This window comes from Stenella coeruleoalba (genome assembly GCF_951394435.1).
Source record: "Stenella coeruleoalba genome assembly, contig: scaffold_160, whole genome shotgun sequence".
Classification (NCBI taxonomy): Eukaryota; Metazoa; Chordata; class Mammalia; order Artiodactyla; family Delphinidae; genus Stenella; species Stenella coeruleoalba.
The window spans coordinates 386369-404683 of NW_027646066.1; the positions used below are offsets into that span (position 1 = coordinate 386369).

Here is an 18315-nt window from a genome sequence, read left to right on the forward strand (position 1 = left end):
GGTGAGTTGGGGTGCTGCATAAAACCAGAGATTGAAATGAGCACAGATAAAGTTCCTTAAGCCAAATATGGAATAGACAAGAGCTACTCCTTGCTCAACGAAATGGACTCAACACCCCCTATTAAACGCCTAAGAACGTACCTGACTACTAAGTATCTTAAAACCTATGGATTGCTATGTCTCCAAAAGAGAATCAAGCGTGTGTACAGGGGCATAAACGCAGCAGTGATAGGATTGGAGAGGTTCAGTGAGCAAATGAAGACCCTTTGAAGTCATATTGCATGGTACCCATTCCACGGGTCTCAAGTCTCCAGGTTTAAGGTATTCTTCCTTCAGCAAAAACATGCATGTGGAACCCAGAGTATGATCAACCGTGTGATTGGGAGACGTTTTCAAATATGTCTCAGTTTTCCTCCCCTGGTACTCGGGTGCAACATTCCTGACGCTTTACTAACACTCTCCCCACTTGGAGAGTCAGCGCCTTTAACCTCCTGTTTGGCCCAGTTTGCAATTTCTGCGGAAGATGAACAGGAATAGGGAGAACCAATGAGAGACTAGCTGGAGGTGTCTGGACGGGCAAATTTAACTCTCATTTCCCACCAGGAAGAGGAAATAACCAAAGGCTCAGCGTGCTGTGCCGGAAACAGATTAGGGCCTGAAGACATCCTGCAGTGTTGCGGCCAGCTCAAAAGAAAGCGAGTTGAAGAAAGGAGCTCAGGGGCACTGTAATTCACAAACCTGCAGACTTATAAATGACAGCTATCGTCCAAAAATAGACTGAAGTAAGGCTGCCAAGAGGACTTGAAAGCGGGGCAGAATTGCAGGAAACCGATTTCAGGAGGTAGACTGGAATTGCATTGAAAGCATAGGAAAAGAGGCAGAACGTCCACAATGATGCACTTGGCCAAAAAGGGCGTATGCGTTTTTTCCTGAATATATTCAGGAAAAAACGCATACGCCCTTTTTGGCCAACCAAGCAAGCTTGCAAAGGAAATCTGCACTACAAAGAAGTCTCACTTCCCCCCGGTCAAAAGGGCCATCTGAAAAAAGTGTAAAATCCAGAAAGGCAGGACAGGCCATGGAGAACTGGGAGCCTTGTTATGCTGATGGGCGGGTTGTAAATTGCCAACAGACACTCGGGAGAAGTGTATGGTGTTTCCTGAAACATCTAAAAAACAAAGCAACAGAGCCTAGGGCACTTCCACTTATGGTCCTATAGCTTAGGGAAATTAAAATCAAAAAGACACAGCCACCCCAAAGTTTGGAATGGCTCTGTTTACTGGAACCTCGTTTACAACAAGTTCAACATCGCAGAAAGTGAAAAATGGATAAAGAAGTTGTGGTATTTACTTACAAAGCAATATCACTCAGCAATGAAATCTATGTCATCAGGCCATTAGCAGCACAATGAGTGGATTCAGGTATGATGATTCTAACTGAAATAAGTCACACAGAAAAAGAAACATCATAAGATATCAGTAATACACGGAATGTAAACTTGGCTACACAGGAACTGAATTACAGAACAGAACAGGGTCTCAAATTTAGAAAACCAACTTATGCTTGCTTAAGGGGAAAGGTGAGTTGGGGTGCTGCATAAAACCAGAGATTGAAATGAGCACAGATAAAGTTCCTTAAGCCAAATATGGAATAGACAAGAGCTACTCCTTGCTCAACGAAATGGACTCAACACCGCATATTAAACGCCTAAGAATGTACCTGACTAGTAAGTATCTTAAAACCTATGGATTGCTATGTCTCCGAAAGAGAATCAAGCATGTGTACAGGGGCATAAACGCAGCAGTGATAGGACTGGAGAGGTCCGGTGAGCAAATGAAGACCCTTTGAAGTCATATTGCATGGTACCCATTCCACGGGTTTCAACTACCCAGGTTTAAGGTATTCTTCCTTCAGCTAAAACATGCATGTTGAACCTAGAGTATGATCAACCATGTGATTGTGAGACGTGTTCAAATACGTCTCAGTTTTCGTACCCTGGTACTCGGGTGCAACAATACAGACGATTTACTAACACTCTCCCGACTTGGAGAGTCATTCCCTTTAACCTCCTGTTTGGCCCAGTTTGCAATTTCTGCGGAAGATGAACAGGAATAGGGAGAACCAATGAGAGACTAGCTGGAGGTGTCTAGACGGGCAAATTTAACTCTCATTTCCCACCAGGTAGAGGAAATAACCAAAGGCTCAGCGTGCCGTGCCGGAACCAGATTAGGGCCTGAAGCCATCCTGCGGTGTTGCGGCCAGCTCAAAAGAAAGCGAGTTGAAGAATGGAGCTCAGGGGCACTGTAATTCACAAACCTGCAGAGTTATAAATGACAGCTATCGTCCAAAAATATACTGAAGTAAGGCTGCCAAGAGGACTTGAAAGCGGGGCAGAATTGCAGGAAACCGATTTCAGGAGGTAGACTGGAATTACATTGAAAGCATAGGAAAAGAGGCAGAGCGTCCACAATGATGCACTTGGCCAAAAAGGGCGTATGCGTTTTTTCCTGAATATATTCAGGAAAAAGCATATACGCCCTTTTTGGCCAACCAAGCAAGCTTGCAAAGGAAATCTGCACTACAATGAAGTCTCACTTCCCCCCGGTCAAAAAGGCCATCTGAAAAAAGTGTAAAATCCAGAAAGGCAGGACAGGCCATGGAGAACTGGAAGCCTTGTTATGCTGATGGGCGGGATGTAAACTGCCAAGAGACACTCGGGGGAAGTGTATGGTGTTTCCTGAAACATCTAAAAAACAAAGCAACAGAGCCTAGGGCACTTCCACTTATGGTCCTATAGCTTAGGGAAATTAATATCAAAAAGATACAGCCACCCCAAAGTTTGGAACAGCTCTGTTTACAAGAACCTCATGTACAGTACAAGTTCAACATCACAGAGAGTGAAAAATGGATAAAGAAGTTGTGGTATTTACTTACAAAGCAATATCACTCAGCAATGAAATCTATGTCATCAGGCCCGTAGCAGCATAATGAGTGGATTCAGGTACGATGATTCTAACTGAAATAAGTCACACAGAAAAAGAAACATCCTAAGATATCACTAATACACGGAATGTAAACTTGGCTACACAGGAACTGAATTCCAAAACAGAAAAGGGTCTCAAATTTAGAAAACCAACTTATGCTTGCTTAAGGGGAAAGGTGAGTTGGGGTGCTGCATAAAACCAGAGATTGAAATGAGCACAGATAAAGTTCCTTAAGCCAAATATGGAATAGACAAGAGCTATTCCTTGCTCAACGAAATGGACTCAACACCCCATATTAAATGCCTAAGAATGTACCTGACTAGTAAGTATCTTAAAACCTATGGATTGCTATGTCTCCAAAAGAGAATCAAGCGTGTGTACAGGGGCATAAACGCAGCAGTGATAGGATTGGAGAGGTTCGGTGAGCAAATGAAGACCCTTTGAAGTCATATTGCATGGTACCCATTCCACGGGTCTCAACTCTCCAGGTTTAAGGTATTCTTCCTTCAGCTAAAACATGCATGTGGAACCCAGAGTATGATCAACCGTGTGAACGGGAGACGTGTTCAAATATGTCTCAGTTTTTGTCCCCTGGTACTCGGGTGCAACATTCCAGACGCTTTACTAACACTCTCCCCACTTGGAGAGTCAGCGCCTTTAACCTCCTGTTTGGCCCAGTTTGCAATTTCTGTGGAAGATGAACAGGAATAGCGAGAACCAATGAGAGACTAGCTGGAGGTGTCTGGACGGGCAAATTTAACTCTCATTTCCCACCAGGAAGAGGAATTAACCAAAGGCTCAGCGTGCCGTGCCGGAACCAGATTAGGGCCTGAAGCCATCCTGCGGTGTTGCGGCCAGGTAACAAGAAAGCAAGTGGAAGAAAGGAGCTCAGGGGCACTGTAATGCACAAACCTGCAGAGATATAAATGACAGCTATCGTCCAAAAATAGACTGAAGTAAGGCTGCCAAGAGGACTTGAAAGCGGGGCAGAATTGCAGGAAACCGATTTCAGGAGGTAGACTGGAATTGCATTGAAAGCATAGGAAAAGAGGCAGAACGTCCACAATGATGCACTTGGCCAAAAAGGGCGTATGCGTTTTTTCCTGAATATATTCAGGAAAAAACGCATACGCCCTTTTTGGCCAACCAAGCAAGCTTGCAAAGGAAATCTGCACTACAATGAAGTCTCACTTCCCCCCGGTCAAAAGGGCCATCTGAAAAAAGTGTAAAATCCAGAAAGGCAGGACAGGCCATGGAGAACTGGGAGCCTTGTTATGCTGATGGTCGGGTTATAAATTGCCAACAGACACTCGGGAGAAGTGTATGGTGTTTCCTGAAATATCTAAAAAACAAAGCAACAGAGCCTAGGGCACTTCCACTTATGGTCCTATAGCTTAGGGAAATTAAAATCAAAAAGACACAGCCACCCCAAAGTTTGGGACGCCTCTGTTTACAAGAACCTCATTTACCGTATAAGTTCAATATCACAGAAAGTGAAAAATAGATAAAGAACTTGTGGTACTTACGTACAATGCAGTATCACTCAGCAATGAAATCTATGTCATCAGGCCCGTAGCAGCATAATGAGTGGATTCAGGTATGCTGATTGTAACTGAAATAAGTCACACAGAAAAAGAAACATCATAAGGTATCACTAATACACGGAATGTAAACTTGGCTACACAGGAACTGAATTCCCAAACACAACAGGGTCTCAAATTTAGAAAACCAACTTATGCTTGCTTAAGGGGAAAGGTGAGTTGGGGTGCTGCATAAAGCCAGAGATTGAAATGAGCACAGATAAAGTTCCTTAAGCCAAATATGGAATAGTCAAGAGGTACTCCTTGCTCAACGAAATGGACTCAACACCGCATATTAAACGCCTAAGAATGTACCTGACTAGTAAGTATCTTAAAACCTATGGATTGCTATGTCTCCAAAAGAGAATCAAGCGTGTGTACAGGGCCATAAACGCAGCAGTGATAGGATTGGAGAGGTTCGGTGAGCAAATGAAGACCCTTTGAAGTCACATTTCATGGTACCCATTCCACCGGTCTCAACTCTCCAGGTTTAAGGTATTCTTCCTTCAGCTAAAACATGCATGTGGAACCTAGAGTATGATCAACTGTGTGATCGGGAGACGTGTTGAAATATGTCTCAGTTTTCAACCCCTGGTACTCGGGTGCAACATTCCAGATGGTTTACCATCACTCTCCCGACTTGGAGAGTCAGTGCCTTTAACCTCCTGTTTGGCCCAGTTTTCAATTTCTGCGGAAGATGAACAGGAATAGGGAGAACCAATGAGAGACTAGCTGGAGGTGTCTGGACGGGCAAATTTAACTCTCATTTCCCACCAGGAAGAGGAATTAACCAAAGGCTCAGCATGCCGTGCCGGAACCAGATTAGGGCCTGAAGCCATCCTGCGGTGTTGCGGCCAGCTCACAAGAAAGCGAGTTGAAGAACGGAGCTCAGGGGCACTGTAATTCACAAACCTGCAGAGTTATAAATGACAGCTATTGTCCAAAAATATACTGAAGTAAGGCTGCCAAGAGGACTTGAAAGCGGGGCAGAATTGCAGGAAACCGATTTCAGGAGGTACACTGGAATTGCATTGAAAGCATAGGAAAAGAGGCAGAACGTCCACAATGATGCACTTGGCCAAAAAGGGCGTATGCGTTTTTTCCAGAATATATTCAGGAAAAAACGCATACGCCCTTTTTGGCCAACCAAGCAAGCTTACAAAGAAATCTGCACTACAACGAAGTCTCACTTCCCCCCGGTCAAAAGGGCCATCTGAAAAAAGTGTAAAATCCAGAAAGGCAGGACAGGCCATGGAGAACTGGGAGCCTTGTTATGCTGATGGGCGGGATGTAAGTTGCCAACAGACACTCGGGAGAAGTGTATGGTGTTTCCTGAAACATCTAAAAAACAAAGCAACAGAGCCTAGGGCACTTCCACTTATGGTCCTATAGCTTAGGGAAATTAAAATAAAAAAGACACAGCCACCCCAAAGTTTGGGACGGTTCTGTTTACAAGAAACTCGTTTACAGTACAAGTTCAACATTGCAGAAAGTGAAAAATGGATAAAGAACTTGTGGTACTTACGTACAATGCAGTATCACTCAGCAATGAAATCTATGTCATCAGTCCCTTAGCAGCATAATGAGTGGATTCAGGTACGATGATTCTAACTGAAATAAGTCACACAGAAAAAGAAACATCATAAGATATCAGTAATACACGGAATGTAAACTCGGCTACACAGGAACTGAATTCCAAAACAGAACAGGGTCTCAAATTTAGAAAACCAACTTCTGCTTGCTTAAGGGGAAAGGTGAGTTGGGGTGCTGCATAAAAGCAGAGATTGAAATGAGCACAGATAAAGTTCCTAAAGCCAAATATGGAATAGACAAGAGCTACTCCTTGCTCAACGAAATGGACTCAGCATCGCATGTTAACCACCTAAGAATGTACCTGACTAGTAAGTATCTTAAAACGTATGGATTGCTATGTCTCCGAAAGAGAATCAAGGCTGTGTACAGGGGCATAAACGCAGCAGTGTTGGATTGGAGAGTTTCGATGAGCAAATGAAGACCCTTTGAAGTCATATTGCATGGTACCCATTCCACGGGTCTCAACTCTCCAGGTTTAAGGTATTCTTCCTTCAGCAAATACATGCATGTGGAACCCAGAGTATGATCAACCGTGTGAACGGGAGACGTGTTCAAATATGTCTCAGTTTTCCTCTCCTGGTACTCGGGTGCAACATTCCAGACGCTTTACTAACACTCTCCCCACTTGGAGAGTCAGCGTCTTTAACCTCCTGTTTGGCCCAGTTTGCAATTTCTGCGGAAGATGAACAGGAATAGGGAGAACCAATGAGCGACAAGCTGGAGGTGTCTGGACGGGCAAATTTAACTCTCATTTCCCACCAGGAAGAGGAAATAACCAAAGGCTCAGCGTGCCGTGCCGGAACCAGATTAGGGCCTGAAGCCATCCTGCGGTGTTGCGGCCAGGTCACAAGAAAGCGAGTTGAAGAAAGGAGCTCAGGGGCACTGTAATTCACAAACCTGCAGAGTTATAAATGACAGCTATCGTCCAAAAATAGACTGAAGTAAGGCTGCCAAGAGGACTTGAAAGCGGGGCAGAATTGCAGGAAACCGATTTCAGGAGGTAGACTGCAATTGCATTGAAAGCATAGGAATAGAGGCAGAACGTCCACAATGATGCACTTGGCCAAAAAGGGCGTATGCGTTTTTTCCTGAATATATTCAGGAAAAAAGGCATACGCCCTTTTTGGCCAACCAAGCAAGCTTGCAAAGGAAATCTGCACTACAATGAAGTCTCACTACCCCCAGGTCAAAAGGGCCATCTGAAAAAAGTGTAAAATCCAGAAAGGCAGGACAGGCCATGGAGAACTGGGAGATTTGTTATGCTGATGGGCGGGATGTAAACTGCCAACAGACACTAGGGAGAAGTGTATGGTGTTTCCTGAAACATCTAAAAAACAAAGCAACAGAGACTAGGGCATTTCCACTTATGGTCCTGTAGCTTAGGGAAATTAAAATCAAAAAGACACAGCCACCCCAAAGTTTGGAATGGCTCTGTTTACAAGAACCTCGTTTACAGTACAAGTTCCACATCGCAGAAATTGAAAAATGGATAAAGAAGTTGTGGTATTTACTTACAAAGCAATATCACTCAGCAATGAAATCTATGTCATCAGGCCCGTGGCAGCATAATGAGTGGATTCAGGTACGATGATTCTAACTGAAATAAGTCACACAGAAAAAGAAACATCATAAGATATCAGTAATACACGGAATATAAACTTGGCTACACAGGAACTGAATTCCAAAACAGAACAGGGTCTCAAATTTAGAAAACCAACTTATGCTTGCTTAAGGGGAAAGGTGAGTTGGGGTGCTGCATAAAACCAGAGATTGAAATGAGCACAGATAAAGTTCCTTAAGCCAAATATGGAATAGACAAGAGCTACTCCTTGCTCAACGAAATGGACTCAACACCCCATATTAAACGCCTAAGAACGTACCTGACTACTAAGTATCTTAAAACCTATGGATTGCTATGTCTCCAAAAGAGAATCAAGCGTGTGTACAGGGGCATAAACGCAGCAGTGATAGGATTGGAGAGGTTCAGTGAGCAAATGAAGACCCTTTGAAGTCATATTGCATGGTACCCATTCCACGGGTCTCAAGTCTCCAGGTTTAAGGTATTCTTCCTTCAGCAAAAACATGCATGTGGAACCCAGAGTATGATCAACCGTGTGATTGGGAGACGTTTTCAAATATGTCTCAGTTTTCCTCCCCTGGTACTCGGGTGCAACATTCCTGACGCTTTACTAACACTCTCCCCACTTGGAGAGTCAGCGCCTTTAACCTCCTGTTTGGCCCAGTTTGCAATTTCTGCGGAAGATGAACAGGAATAGGGAGAACCAATGAGAGACTAGCTGGAGGTGTCTGGACGGGCAAATTTAACTCTCATTTCCCACCAGGAAGAGGAAATAACCAAAGGCTCAGCGTGCCGTGCCGGAAACAGATTAGGGCCTGAAGACATCCTGCAGTGTTGCGGCCAGCTCAAAAGAAAGCGAGTTGAAGAAAGGAGCTCAGGGGCACTGTAATTCACAAACCTGCAGACTTATAAATGACAGCTATCGTCCAAAAATATACTGAAGTAAGGCTGCCAAGAGGACTTGAAAGCGGGGCAGAATTGCAGGAAACCGATTTCAGGAGGTAGACTGGAATTGCATTGAAAGCATAGGAAAAGAGGCAGAACGTCCACAATGATGCACTTGGCCAAAAAGGGCGTATGCGTTTTTTCCTGAATATATTCAGGAAAAAACGCATACGCCCTTTTTGGCCAACCAAGCAAGCTTGCAAAGGAAATCTGCACTACAAAGAAGTCTCACTTCCCCCCGGTCAAAAGGGCCATCTGAAAAAAGTGTAAAATCCAGAAAGGCAGGAAAGGCCATGGAGAACTGGGAGCCTTGTTATGCTGATGGGCGGGTTGTAAATTGCCAACAGACACTCGGGAGAAGTGTATGGTGTTTCCTGAAACATCTAAAAAACAAAGCAACAGAGCCTAGGGCACTTCCACTTATGGTCCTATAGCTTAGGGAAATTAAAATCAAAAAGACACAGCCACCCCAAAGTTTGGAATGGCTCTGTTTACTGGAACCTCGTTTACAGTACAAGTTCAACATCGCAGAAAGTGAAAAATGGATAAAGAAGTTGTGGTATTTACTTACAAAGCAATATCACTCAGCAATGAAATCTATGTCATCAGGCCCTTAGCAGCACAATGAGTGGATTCAGGTATGATGATTCTAACTGAAATAAGTCACACAGAAAAAGAAACATCATAAGATATCAGTAATACACGGAATGTAAACTTGGCTACACAGGAACTGAATTACAGAACAGAACAGGGTCTCAAATTTAGAAAACCAACTTATGCTTGCTTAAGGGGAAAGGTGAGTTGGAGTGCTGCATAAAACCAGAGATTGAAATGAGCACAGATAAAGTTCCTTAAGCCAAATATGGAATAGACAAGAGCTACTCCTTGCTCAACGAAATGGACTCAACACCGCATATTAAACGCCTAAGAATGTACCTGACTAGTAAGTATCTTAAAACCTATGGATTGCTATGTCTCCGAAAGAGAATCAAGCATGTGTACAGGGGCATAAATGCAGCAGTGATAGGACTGGAGAGGTTCGGTGAGCAAATGAAGACCCTTTGAAGTCATATTGCATGGTACCCATTACACGGGTTTCAACTACCCAGGTTTAAGGTATTCTTCCTTCAGCTAAAACATGCATGTGGAACCTAGAGTATGATCAACCATGTGATCGGGAGACGTGTTCAAATATGTCTCAGTTTTCGTACCCTGGTACTCGGGTGCAACATTCCAGACGCTTTACTAACACTCTCCCAACTTGGAGAGTCAGTCCCTTTAACCTCCTGTTTGGCCCAGTTTGCAATTTCTGCGGAAGATGAACAGGAATAGGGAGAACCAATGAGAGACTAGCTGGAGGTGTCTGGACGGGCAAATTTAACTCTCATTTCCCACCAGGAAGAGGAAATAACCAAAGGCTCATGTGCCGTGCCGGAACTAGATTAGAGCCTGAAGCCATCCTGCGGTGTTGCGGCCAGTTCACAAGAAAGCGAGTTGAAGAAAGGAGCTCAGGGGCACTGTAATTCACAAACCTGCAGAGTTATAAATGACAGCTATCGTCCAAAAATATACTGAAGTAAGGCTGCCAAGAGGACTGGAAAGTGGGGCAGAATTGCAGGAAACCGATTTCAGCAGGTAGACTGGAATTGCATTGAAAGCATAGGAAAAGAGGCAGAACGTCCACAATGATGGACTTGGCCAAAAAGGGCGTATGCGTTTTTTCCTGAATATATTCAGGAAAGAACGCATACGCCCTTTTTGGACAAGCAAGCAAACTTGCAAAGGAAATCTGCACTACAATGAAGTCTCACTTCCCCCCGGTCAAAAGGGCCATCTGAAAAAAGTGTAAAATCCAGAAAGGCAGGACAGGCCATGGAGAACTGGGACCCTTGTTATGCTGATGGGCGGGATGTAAATTGCCAACAGACACTCGGGAGAAGTGTATGGTGTTTCCTGAAACATCTAAAAAACAAAGCAACAGAGCCTAGGGCACTTCCACTTATGGTCCTATAGCTTAGGGAAATTAAAATCAAAAAGACACAGCCACCCCAAAGTTTGGGACGCCTCTGTTTACAAGAACCTCGTTTACCGTACAAGTTCATTATCACAGAAAGTGGAAAATGGATAAAGAACTTGTGGTACTTACGTACAATGCACTATCACTCAGCAATGAAATCAATGTCATCAGGCCATTAGCAGCACAATGAGTGGATTCAGGTACGATGATTGTAACTGAAATAAGTCACACAGAAAAAGAAACATCATAAGATATCACTAATACACGGAATGTAAACTTGGCTACACAGGAACTGAATTACAGAACAGAACAGGGTCTCAAATTTAGAAAACCAACTTATGCTTGCTTAAGGGGAAATGTGAGTTGGGTTGCAGCATAAAACCAGAGCTTGAAATGAGCACAGATAAAGTTCCTTAAGCCAAATATGGAATAGACAAGAGCTACTCCTTGCTCAACGAAATGGACTCAACACCGCATATTAAACGCCTAAGAATGTACCTGACTAGTAAGTATCTTAAAACCTATGGATTGCTATGTCTCCAAAAGAGAATCAACCGTGTGTACAGGGGCATAAACGCAGCAGTGATAGGATTGGAGAGGTTCAGTGAGCAAATAAAGACCCTTTGAAGTCATATTGCATGGTACCCATTCCACGGGTTTCAACTACCCAGGTTTAAGGTATTCTTCCTTCAGCTAAAACATGCATGTGGAACCTAGAGTATGATCAACCATGTGATCGGGAGACGTGTTCAAATATGTCTCAGTTTTCGTACCCTGGTACTCGGGTGCAACATTCCAGACGCTTTACTAACACTCTCCCAACTTTGAGATTCAGTCCCTTTAACCTCCTGTTTGGCTCAGTTTGCAATTTCTGCGGAAGATGAACAGGAATAGGGAGAACCAATGAGAGACTAGCTGGGGGTGTCTGGACGGGCAAATTTAACTCTCATTTCCCACCAGGAAGAGGAATTAACCAAAGGCTCAGCGTGCCATGCCAGAACCAGATTAGAGCCTGAAGCCATCCTGCGGTGTTGCGGCCAGTTCACAAGAAAGCGAGTTGAAGAAAGGAGCTCAGGGGCACTGTAATTCACAAACCTGCAGACTTATAAATGACAGCTATCGTCCAAAAATATACTGAAGTAAGGCTGCCAAGAGGAGTGGAAAGTGGGGCAGAATTGCAGGAAACCGATTTCAGCAGGTAGACTGGAATTGCATTGAAAGCATAGGAAAAGAGGCAGAACGTCCACAGTGATGCACTTGGCCAAAAAGGGCGTATGCGTTTTTTCCTGAATATATTCAGGAAAAAACGCATACGCCCTTTTTGGACAAGCAAGCATACTTGCAAAGAAAATCTGCACTACAATGAAGTCTCACTTCCCCCCGGTCAAAAGGGCCATCTGAAAAAAGTGTAAAATCCAGAAAGGCAGGACAGGCCATGGAGAACTGGGAGCCTTGTTATGCTGATGGGCGGGATGTAAATTGCCAACAGACACTCCGGAGAAGTGTATGGTGTTTCCTGAAACATCTAAAAAACAAAGCAACAGAGCCTAGGGCACTTCCACTTATGGTCCTATAGCTTAGGGAAATTAAAATCAAAAAGACACAGCCACCCCAAAGTTTGGGATGCCTCTGTTTACAAGAACCTCGTTTACCGTACAAGTTCAACATCACAGAAAGTGAAAAATGGATAAAGAACTTGTGGTTCTTACGTACAATGCAGTATCACTCAGCAATGAAATCTATGTCATCAGGCCCTTAGCAGCACAATGAGTGGATTCAGGTACGATGATTGTAACTGAAATAAGTCACACAGAAAAAGAAACATCATAAGATATCACTAATACACGAAATGTAAACTTGGCTACACAGGAACTGAATTACAGAACAGAACAGGGTCTCAAATTTAGAAAACCAACTTATGCTTGCTTAAGGGGAAAGGTGAGTTGGGGTGCTGCATAAAACCAGAGATTGAAATGAGCACAGATAAAGTTCCTTAAGCCAAATATGGAATAGACAAGAGCTACTCCTTGCTCAACGAAATGGACTCAACACCGCATATTAAACGCCTAAGAATGTACCTGACTAGTAAGTATCTTAAAACCTATGGATTGCTATGTCTCCAAAAGAGAATCAAGCGTGTGTACAGGGGCATAAACGCAGCAGTGATAGGACTGGAGAGGTTCGGTGAGCAAATGAAGACCCTTTGAAGTCATATTGCATGGTACCCATTCCACGGGTCTCAACTACCCAGGATTAAGGTATTCTTCCTTCAGCTAAAACATGCATGTGGAACCCAGAGTATGATCAACCGTGTGAACGGGAGACGTGTTCAAATATGTCTCAGTTTTCCTCCCCTGGTACTCGGGTGCAACATTCCAGACGCTTTACTAACACTCTCCCCACTTGGAGAGTCAGTGCCTTTAACCTCCTGTTTGGCCCAGTTTGCAATTTCTGCGGAAGATGAACAGGAATAGCGAGAACCAATGAGAGACTAGCTGGAGGTGTCTGGACGGGCAAATTTAACTCTCATTTCCCACCAGGAAGAGGAATTAACCAAAGGCTCAGCGTGCCGTGCCGAACCAGATTAGGGCCTGAAGCCATCCTGCAGTGTTGCGGCCAGCTCACAAAAAAGCGAGTAGAGGAAAGGAGCTCAGGGGCACTGTAATTCACAAACCTGCAGAGTTATAAATGACAGCTATCGTCCAAAAATATACTGAAGTAAGGCTGCCAAGAGGACTTGAAAGCGGGGCAGAATTGCAGGAAACCGATTTCAGGAGGTAGACAGGAATTGCATTTAAAGCATAGGAAAAGAGGCAGAACGTCCACAATGATGCACTTGGCCAAAAAGGGCGTATGCGATTTTTCCTGAATATATTCAGGAAAAAACGCATACGCCCTTTTTGGCCAACCAAGCAAGCTTGCAAAGGAAATCTGCACTACAATGAAGTCTCACTTCCCCCCGGTCAAAAGGGCCATCTGAAAAAAGTGTAAAATCCAGAAAGGCAGGACAGGCCATGGAGAACTGGGAGCCTTGTTATGCTGATGGGAGGGATGTAAATTGCCAACAGACACTCGGGAGAAGTGTATGGTGTTTCCTGAAACATCTAAAAAACAAAGCAACAGAGCCTAGGGCACTTCCACTTATGGTCCTATAGCTTAGGGAAATTAAAATCAAAAAGACACAGCCACCCCAATGTTTGGAACGGCTCTGTTTACAAGAACCTCGTTTACAGTACAAGTTCAACATCGCAGAAAGTAAAAAATGGATAAAGAAGTTGTGGTATTTACTTACAAAGCAATATCACTCAGCAATGAAATCTATGTCATCAGGCCCTTAGCAGCACAATGAGTGGATTCAGGTATGATGATTCTAACTGAAATAAGTCACACAGAAAAAGAAACATCATAAGATATCAGTAATACACGGAATGTAAACTTGGCTACACAGGAACTGAATTCCAAAACAGAACAGGGTCTCAAATTTAGAAAACCAACTTATGCTTGCTTAAGGGGAAAGGTGAGTTGGGGTGCTGCATAAAACCAGAGATTGAAATGAGCACAGATAAAGTTCCTTAAGCCAAATATGGAATAGACAAGAGCTACTCCTTGCTCAACGAAATGGACTCAACACCGCATATTAAATGCCTAAGAATGTACCTGACTAGTAAGTATCGTAAAACCTATGGATTGCTATGTCTCCGAAAGAGAATCAAGCATGTGTACAGGGGCATAAACGCAGCAGTGATAGGATTGGAGAGGTTCGGTGAGCAAATGAAGACCCTTTGAAGTCATATTGCATGGTACCCATTACACGGGTTTCAACTACCCAGGTTTAAGGTATTCTTCCTTCAGCTAAATCATGCATGTGGAACCTAGAGTATGATCAACCATGTGATCGGGAGACGTGTTCAAATATGTCTCAGTTTTCGTACCCTGGTACTCGGGTGCAACATTCCAGACGCTTTACTAACACTCTCCCCACTTGGAGAGTCAGTCCCTTTAACCTCCTGTTTGGCCCAGTTTGCAATTTCTGGGGAAGATGAACAGGAATAGCGAGAACCAATGTGAGACTAGCTGGAGGTGTCTGGACGGGCAAATATAACTCTCATTTCCCACCAGGAAGAGGAATTAACCAAAGGCTCAGTGTGCCATGCCGGAACCAGATTAGGGCCTGAAGCCATCCTGCGGTGTTGCGGCCAGCTCACAAGAAAGCGAGTTGAAGAAAGGAGCTCAGGGGCACTGTAATTCACAAACCTGCAGAGTTATAAATGACAGCTATCGTCCAAAAATAGACTGAAGTAAGTCTGCCAAGAGGACTTGAAAGCGGGGCAGAATTGCAGGAAACCGATTTCAGGAGGTAGACTGGAATTTCATTGAAAGCATAGGAAAAGAGGCAGAACGTCCACAATGATGCACTTGGCCAAAAAGGGCGTATGCGTTTTTTCCTGAATATAGACAGGAAAAAACGCATACGCACTTTTTGGCCAACCAAGCAAGCTTGCAAAGGAAATCTGCACTACAATGAAGTCTCACTTCCCCCCGGTCAAAAGGGCCATCTGAAAAAAGTGTAAAATCCATAAAGGCAGGACAGGCCATGGAGAACTGGGAGCCTTGTTATGCTGATGGGCGGGATGTAAATTGCCAACAGACACTCGGGAGAAGTGTATGGTGTTTCCTGAAACATCTAAAAAACAAAGCAACAGAGCCTAGGGCACTTCCACTTATGGTCCTATAGCTTAGGGAAATTAAAATCAAAAAGACACAGCCACCCCAAAGTTTGGAACAGCTCTGTTTACAAGAACCTCGTTTACCGTACAAGTTCAATATCACAGAAAGTGAAAAATGGATAAAGATCTTGTGGTACCTATGTACAATGCAGTATCACTCAGCAATGAAATCTATGTCATCAGGCCCGTAGCAGCATAATGAGTGGATTCAGGTATGATGATTCTAACTGAAATAAGTCACACAGAAAAAGAAACATCATAAGATATCAGTAATACACGGAATGTAAACTTGGCTACACAGGAACTGAATTACAGAACAGAACAGGGTCTCAAATTTAGAAAACCAACTTATGCTTTCTTAAGGGTAAAGGTGAATTGGGGTGCTGCATAAAACCAGAGATTGAAATGAGCACAGATAAAGTTCCTTAAGCCAAATATAGAATAGACAAGAGCTACTCCTTGCTCAACGAAATGGACTCAACACCACATATCAAATGCCTAAGAATGTACCAGACTAGTAAATATATTAAAACCTATGGATTGCTATGTCTCCAAAAGAGAATCAAGCGTGTGTACAGGGGCATAAACGCAGCAGTGATAGGATTGGAGAGGTTCGGTGAGCAAATGAAGACCCTTTGAAGTCATATTGCATGGTACCCATTCCACGGGTCTCAACTCTCCAGGTTTAAGGTATTCTTCCTTCAGCTAAAACATGCATGTGGAACCCAGAGTATGATCAACCGTGTGAACGGGAGACGTGTTCAAATATGTCTCAGTTTTCCTCCCCTGGTACTCGGGTGCAACATTCCAGACGCTTTACTAACACTCTCCCCACTTGGAGACTCAGTGCCTTTAACCTCCTGTTTGGCCGAGTTTGCAATTTCTGCGGAAGATGAACAGGAATAGCGAGAACCAATGAGAGACTAGCTGGAGGTGTCTGGACGGGCAAATTTAACTCTCATTTCCCACCAGGAAGAGGAATTAACCAAAGGCTCAGCGTGCCGTGCCAAACCAGATTAGGGCCTGAAGCCATCCTGCAGTGATGCGGCCAGCTCACAAAAAAGCAAGTAGAGGAAAGGAGCTCAGGGGCACTGTAATTCACAAACCTGCAGAGTTATAAATGACAGCTATCGTCCAAAAATATACTGAAGTAAGGCTCCCAAGAGGACTTGAAAGCGGGGCAGAATTGCAGGAAACCGATTTCAGGAGGTAGACAGGAATTGCATTTAAAGCATAGGAAAAGAGGCAGAACGTCCACAATGATGCACTTGGCCAAAAAGGGCGTATGCGATTTTTCCTGAATATATTCAGGAAAAAACGCATACGCCCTTTTTGGCCAACCAAGCAAGCTTGCAAAGGAAATCTGCACTACAATGAAGTCTCACTTCCCCCCAGTCAAAAGGGCCACCTGAAAAAAGTGTAAAATCCATAAAGGCAGGACAGGCCATGGAGAACTGGGAGCCTTGTTATGCTGATGGGCGGGATGTAAATTGCCAACAGACACTCCAGAGAAGTGTATGGTGTTTCCTGAAACATCTAAAAAACAAAGCAACCGAGCCTAGGGCACTTCCACTTATGGTCCTATAGCTTAGGGAAATTAAAATCAAAAAGACACAGCCACCCCAAAGTTTGGGATGCCTCTGTTTACAAGAACCTCGTTTACCGTACAAGTTCAATATCACAGAAAGTGAAAAATGGATAAAGAACTTGTGGTACTTATGTACAATGCAGTATCACTCAGCAAGGAAATCTATGTCATCCGGCCCGTAGCAGCATAATGAGTGGATTAAGGTATGATGATTCTAAGTGAAATAAGTTACACAGAAAAAGAAACATCCTAAGATATCACTAATACACAGAATATAAACTTGGCTACACAGGAACTGAATTCCAAAACAGAACAGGGTCTCAAATTTAGAAAACCAACTTATGCTTGCTTAAGGGGAAAGGTGAGTTGGGGTGCTGCATAAAACCAGAGATTGAAATGAGCACAGATAAAGTTCCTTAAGCCAAATATGGAATAGACAAGAGCTACTCCTTGCTCAATGAAATGGACTCAACACCCCATATTAAGCGCCTAAGAATGTACCTGACTAGTAAGTATCTTAAAACCTATGGATTGCTATGTCTCCAAAAGAGAATCAAGCATGTACAGGGGCATAAACGCAGCAGTGATAGGATTGGAGAGGTTCGGTGAGCAAATGAAGACCCTTTGAAGTCATATTGCATGGTACCCATTACACGGGTCTCAACTCTCCAGGTTTAAGGTATTCTTCCTTTAGCTAAAACATGCATGTGGAACCCAGAGTACGATCAACCGTGTGAACGGGAGACGTGTTCAAATATGTCTCAGTTTTCCTCCCCTGGTACTCGGGTGCAACATTCCAGACGCTTTACTAACACTCTCCCCACTTGGAGAGTCAGCGCCTTTAACCTCCTGTTTGGCCCAGTTTGCAATTTCTGCGGAAGATGAACAGGAATAGGGAGAACCAATGAGAGACTAGCTGGAGGTGTCTGGACGGGCAAATTTAACTCTCATTTCCCACCAGGAAGAGGAAATAACCAAAGGCTCAGTGTGCCGTGCCGGAACCAGATTAGGGCCTGAAGGCATCCTGCGGTGTTGCGGCCAGCTCTAAAGAAAGCGAGTTGAAGAAAGGAGCTCAGGGGCACTGTAATTCACAAACCTGCAGAGTTATAAATGACAGCTATCGTCCAAAAATATACTGAAGTAAGGCTGCCAAGAGGACTTGAAAGCGGGGCAGAATTGCAGGAAACCGATTTCAGGAGGTAGACTGGAATTGCATTGAAAGCATAGGAAAAGAGGCAGAACGTCCACAATGATGCACTTGGCCAAAAAGTGCGTATGCGTTTTTTCCTGAATATATTCAGG

The 18315-nt window shown here is 43.9% G+C and overlaps 1 long non-coding RNA gene across 1 annotated transcript in view; it reads right to left on the reverse strand.

Annotated features, from left to right (window-relative positions):
• Positions 1–1254: 1254 nt before the first annotated feature.
• Positions 1255–18315, reverse strand: part of LOC307181364 — a 374608-nt gene continuing 357547 nt past the window's right edge. Inside the window, exon 4 of the long non-coding RNA XR_013826592.1 lies at positions 1255–1432. This is a non-coding gene — a long non-coding RNA (uncharacterized lncRNA). The remainder of the gene's footprint in view (positions 1433–18315) is intronic.